The sequence below is a fragment of the Marmota flaviventris genome, chromosome 14 (assembly GCF_047511675.1).
Source record: "Marmota flaviventris isolate mMarFla1 chromosome 14, mMarFla1.hap1, whole genome shotgun sequence".
Lineage (NCBI taxonomy): Eukaryota > Metazoa > Chordata > Mammalia > Rodentia > Sciuridae > Marmota > Marmota flaviventris.
In genome coordinates this window covers 14,887,227-14,893,341 of record NC_092511.1, presented here as the reverse complement: position 1 = coordinate 14,893,341, position 6,115 = coordinate 14,887,227, and positions in this window count along the sequence as shown.

Here is a 6,115-nt window from a genome sequence, read left to right as displayed (position 1 = left end):
GGGCAGCCTTGAGCATACAGTTGTGCCCAGGCTGAGGGGAGCAGCAGGCCCTAATGCTACGGGCTCTGTCCAAGCCCTGGCTCTTCCATTGCTCACTCTTTCCGAAAATTTCTACCACTGCCTTCCCTGTCAGTCCCTAGTGGCCTCCCACCTGGGCCTCTAGCCAGCCTCCCACCTGGGCCTCTAGCCAGCCTCCACGGGGCAGACACACTCCATCTGGCTTTCCTCTCCCCTGCAGGTAGACCCGCCTCCTAATCCTGCTCTCACCAGCTCAAAACCTCTCCGTCGTTCAGTATCCACTTGCCACAGCTCCCCTCTTCCACGGGCTCCTCCTTTAGGGAGGAGTTCCACTTAAGTTAGGAATTCATCAAACACATCAGAACAATACATGCACCTTTTTTTCAGTTTCCTGCAATCTCCAGGCACAAGTGTGATCCCTCTGCACTTCGGTCCCCATTATTCTTCATGTCCTCAGCCTCCCCTCCCCCTCTCCACCTGCTCAAACCTCACCACGGGGGAGGCCTGAGTGCCCCAGCCCCTGCCAACCACAGCCAGCAACATCACCAGAGGAGCAGGAGGCTGTCTGCCCAGGCCAAGGAGGAAGAGGCCACACTTGGCTCTGCAGCTGCTGCCCTTGCAGCTGTGCCCCATGCCTGGCTGAGGAGTGTCCCCAAAGCCTCACCACCCACAAATGGAGTGCAGAGAGGGAGCTGCTCCTGTGTGGTCCACCACCTCACAACCTGGTCCTGCCCCCTGATGCCCAGCCACTGGCCTGCTTCTGCCAGGCTCTGGGGATCCTCGGCCCGGCAGGCTACCCGATTCCAGAGGGCCAAGGAAAACCTTCCTGCTGCAGAAAACAGTGTTCTGGGTGCAGAATTGACAGACACTATTTTCACCTCTCAGAGCAGTTTGGTGCTTTCTGAAATGCCAGCTCCTGTCACCGTGGGAGGGAAGCCTCCGTGCCAAGGGTTTGATGAGTTTCCCGAGAAGCCACAAAATGCAGAGCTGCCTGGTGGGAGCCACGCCCCCACCAGCCACCGCCCACGGCCTCCTGGAGATTCACGGTGACAGGAACAGTGCCCAGTGCCCTGTCTCCTGCTCTGTGTCCTGGTGGCCGCAGTCCTGAAGCGTGCAAGGCGGCAGGTTCAGTCTGCACCCTGTGCCAGGTCACAAGCAGAGCAGCCGGGGGACCCTTCTGCTACGTTTGCTCTGAATTGCTTTTGTCTTTTCATCCTAATGAGGTGGAAAGAGAATGGGAAATAAGAGAAAGGAACAGCTCCACATAGTCTGTCCCCAAACACCCCTGCCCCCACACTGCCACCCACTCAGACCCCAGAATGTGGAATGCAGCCCCTCCCAGCAGGGACTGTGGTGGCATGTCACCATGGGCATGGGCCAGACAGTGAAGAGCTAGTGTGTCCCTCCCAGCACAGTGAGTCACCAGACAATGACAGAAGACCAGAGGTCAGGGATTACGAGTTCTTCTTGCTCCAGTGAATGCCAAAATGCCCCATGGGGATCCTCAGGGTCCTTGTCTAGAAATACAAAATGCATGTAGAGAACATTGGGGTCCCAGGGCCTGTGGGTTAATGTCGTCTGATGTTTAAGGGCACAAACTTAAATGCTTATTGTTTAAGGTGTGGGTTCTAATTCCACCTTTGCCATTAACTTGATCTGTGATCTTGGGCAAGTGACTTCACTTTTCTGTGCTTGGGGAATGGAGATATAAACCTCTTCAGGTTGTCTTAGATCAATTAATACCTAATGTATTAGTATATGGTACTTACAGCCATGCGCAGCACATAGGAAGTGCTACATGTGCTAACCAGCTTCGGATGAGTCAGTATTCAGAAATCCAGAGCATAGGCTCTGAAGATTATTGGAATTTGAATTCTGGTTTCTGTCCCTTTCTAATTGTGTGGCTTTGGACCACTTAGATGCTTTGGGTCTCAGTTTTCTCAGGGAAACTACAATTAGAAGATTAAAGGATTAAACATCATTATTTGCAAAGTGCTTAGAACAATACTAGCACTATAATAATTATTATTATTATATCATCATTATTATTAGGCTCTCAAAGGTCAGCTGTGATGATGCTCATGGCTGCAGGAGAGAAGCAGCACCTGGGCCCTGTTTCCCAGGGAAGGAGGAGGCTCAGGAGCCAGGATGGGGCCAGCAGGTGGAGATTTCCCCTGGCTCTGAGGTAGGGATGGGCCAACATGGTCTGCCTGCAGGGTCCTCATTTGCCTTCTGAACAGATGCAGGGACCTGCCAACTCCTCTGTTGGGAGCAAGTGCCATTGAGAAGGGCCGCTCAGACCATCACCTTCCTTGTGGAAAAAGTACCTCCACAGATGTGATTATTAACCTGACTTGTCACTTAGCAACCACGACCTTGGGCACGCTGCTGAACTTCTGCTCCCCATTCCTTCTCCCTTCTACCTTTCCTGCCTACCAACCACCCCTGACTCAAGACTATAGGGACCCTCTCTCCTTGCACTTCCAGACCTCCTTCACCCTGAGATCTGGGGCCAACAGAGACTGCTGAGAACTTAGAATTTAGGAAGGAAATGCTCATTTCATTTCTCTTTCTCCCCCGGAACCAAAAGCTGCAGCTGAATCAATTTGATAAACCTGAGTGTCAATTTCCCTTTCTCTACTGGGTTCCCAAATCTAAGCAGGCTCCTATGCTGTGACATTGTGGAGTTTGTGATTTTGTTTTTATTTAGCCCTTGGAGACATAAACATATGGCTAGTGGTATTTGTTTGTTTGGTTTTGGTTTGGGGGGTGGGTACCAGGGATTGAATTCAGGGGCACTTAGCCAGTGAACCACCTCCACAGCCCCCTCGTTTAATTTAATCAAACAACACAGGAGTATTTGGGGTAAGAAGTGAGTATCCCATTTTATAATCAGCCCCTCTCTTCCCCCTCCTTAATCACCAGTGTTCAGTCTTTCTAGACTTTTCTCTTTGCATCTACAAATATTTTTAAGTATTATTTTACTCCTACAGATCCTACTATGCATATTATTTTAAGACATGTTGCTTTTGCTGAACATGACCAAGGTCCTTCCTTGTTGGTACATGTCAAGCTGCCTCAGTCTTTTTAATGGCAGCAGATCATCCGTCTGTGCCATAGATGACCCACTTACCATCTTGTCCATTGCCCGGCAGCCAGCGGGCTTACGACTTTTCTGCTCTTATGAACATTTGTGTGCATGCGTGTCTGTGCACATGTGTAAACATTTTCTGTGAGAAAAATGAGATTCCTGGGCCAAAGGATTGAAAGAACCGCAACATACCCTATACTCTTCATTCCTGACCCTGTTTTATTTTTATCGATGGCATTTGTTATAAATTACAGTAGATATTTTGTTTGCTCTCTGTCTGTTTTTCCCTCTAGAATACGGTTTTCACAATTCTATCGGTCTCATTCTGTGCGGTCTCCTTGACATCTAGAAGAGCGTCTCCCACATAGTAGGAATTTAATAAATACTTGTTGAATGAATGGATGGACGGGGTGGATGAAAAGGCTTACACATTTTTCATGGTGATAAGTGTTACCAATTGGTTTTCCAAAAAGCTGTGTAATCCCCATTCTTCCCAAAGAGGCGAAGACCATCTTTCTGCATCCTTGATACCACAGGATATGATCCACTTTTACTTTTCCCCATCTGAGAGGGGAAAAAAATGTTACCTCCCATTGACCTCACTGCTTGACGAGTTCCACCAGAGCAGTCCCTGGCCCCTCACCACGGGGCTGATTGGGAAGTTCTGTCTGTTTGCAGTGACCGTGCCCAGAGCTGTGGATCTGGAAGCCAGCCCCAGAGATGAGTCAGAGAGAGGAGGGGAGCAGGACAGAGCTACAGCCCAGCAGGGAGCCAGTAGGGAATGGGTCTGGACAATGTCAGGGCTGCTCCCGCGGCAGCTGCAGGGATGAAACGGCCACTGTACAAGTGAAAGCAGAAAAGCAGCAGCAACGTGGCTTCCCAGCAGGGACAGCGTCTCTGGGTGCTGGACTTCAAAGTAGAACCACAAGTGACCCTGCACCTGTCAGTGTGATGCCTGCAGGATAATCCATGGCCCCCAGGAGTGGGAAGCAGGGCCTGTCTCCCAACACCCCTGCCTGGGAATCCACTCGTCCCCAGACTGGTTGCAATCTGCACAACTGACTTGGTTTCTTCAACCAGTCTATACCACAGGGGGAAAGGGCAGGAGGGACTTTCCAGTATGAAAGTGACCAAAGAGATATAACACCTAATGCAATGTGTGGATCTGGTTTGGTCTCGGGTCACAAAATACATTTTTGCAACAGTTGTGGGAATGTGAATATGGACTATTAGATGATATTAAAGAATTAGTGCTCATTTTGATGGATTATATTTATGTAAAAAACTTCTCTTACTATTTAGAGATGCATACTAATGTGTTTCAGGTAAAACGTATATCAGTAATTAGCTTTGAAATAATTACATGTGAAAAAAAAGATGAAGCAAAATGAAGATAGAGTAAAATATTCATAGTCGTTAAATCTCGGGGTGGGTGTATAGGGTTATCCCCTCATTTTTTCTGTATGTTTAACCATTTTTATAATAAAATTTTAAAACAGGAGAGAAGCAGAAGAGGAAGGAAGGACAGGAGAGAAGGAGAGGGTTAAGGCTCCACAGGCTTTTATCAGGGCCATCTCTCTCCCGGAGACAGGGTAGGATACCCCAAGATGGAGCTAGTGGCCTTCCATCCTAACAACCAGGGGGCTCGTGTTGACAGGCCACTCCTTCTGCACCTGGCCTGGCAACAGCCTGCCCAGGCTCTCCGAGGACTGGAACCCAGTGGGAATGAAATCACAGTTCACAGTGTTGGCTGCTGGCTGCCCTGAGTCCAGCCAGACACACAATACAGGGGGCAGAACCTCAAGATTTGATGCACCCATTTCAGGCAGAAAAACTGAAGACCTGGCCCAGCAGACCCCCAGGAAGTCAGAACCCACACCCTTCAGAGTGCAGCCACACATGAGCTAGCCTGGCCGTGTGCAAAACTGAGGCAGCATAATCCTTCCCAGAAGCCAGAAGGGGCCTGTGTGAGGCAGAGGAAGCAATCCCTAGATCTGACTGTAGGACCCGGTGAATATCCAGGGCACCAGTACACCTCGGCACCCAGGCCTAGAGCCCCCTTAGAGGAAGGATGCCGTGTGCTCTATTCACCATCCACTCTTTATTCCACCTGCAAGCTGGCCTTGGCCCCAATGCCTGCAGTGTGGGCAGTGTGAGCTGCCCAGGGTGCTCTCTAAATAGTCCAGAGAGATTTCAGAGGCAAGACAAGGCATTCCTCTTGTCCTGGGGACTTATGTGCTCAATACACATTCACCAACTTACTGCTGCAGCCAGCCTGGTGCCAGGTTGAAAGCCCTGCCCAGCACAGCTTGCAATCCACGGAGGGGCCAGAGCCAGCCCCAGACCACCCAGCTCAACATGAAGGCTCAAAGCATGGGGTTAGTTTTATGGAGCCTGGCAGGATAGCATACATCACAGCCATGACCAGCTTGGGTTAGCAGGCTCTGGAGAGACCTAGCAGAAGATATAGAGCAGTTTTTCTCAAATTGTGGTCCCTAAAACACGGGTAACAACATCCTCTGGAAACTTAACTAAAAAGGCAAATTTCAAGGACCTGCTCCAAACTTACTGTCTTGTCTTAGCCTGTTTTTGTTGCTGAAACAAAAGTACCATAGGTTTGATGGCCTATAAACAACAAAAATGTATTTCTCACAGTTCTGGAGACTGGAAGTCTAAGATCAGGACACCAGCATGGTTGGTTCTTTTGAGCTGCAGATTGCTGACTTCTCAGCTGGCTAACATGGCTGAAAGAGGGTGAAAGAACCCTCTGTGGTCCCTTTTATAAGGGCACTAATCCCATTTGAGAGGGCTCTACCTTCATGACCTAATCCCCACCATCATGTTGTGGGTTAAGTTTCAACAAATGAGTTTTGTGGAACAAACATTCAATCCATAGCCCCCACTGAATCTGAAACCAGGACAAAGCACAGGTGATTCAGATGTGCATTTAGGTTTGAGAACCATCCTACAGAGTGAACTGGAGTGTCCCAGGATGAACCTCTCCTC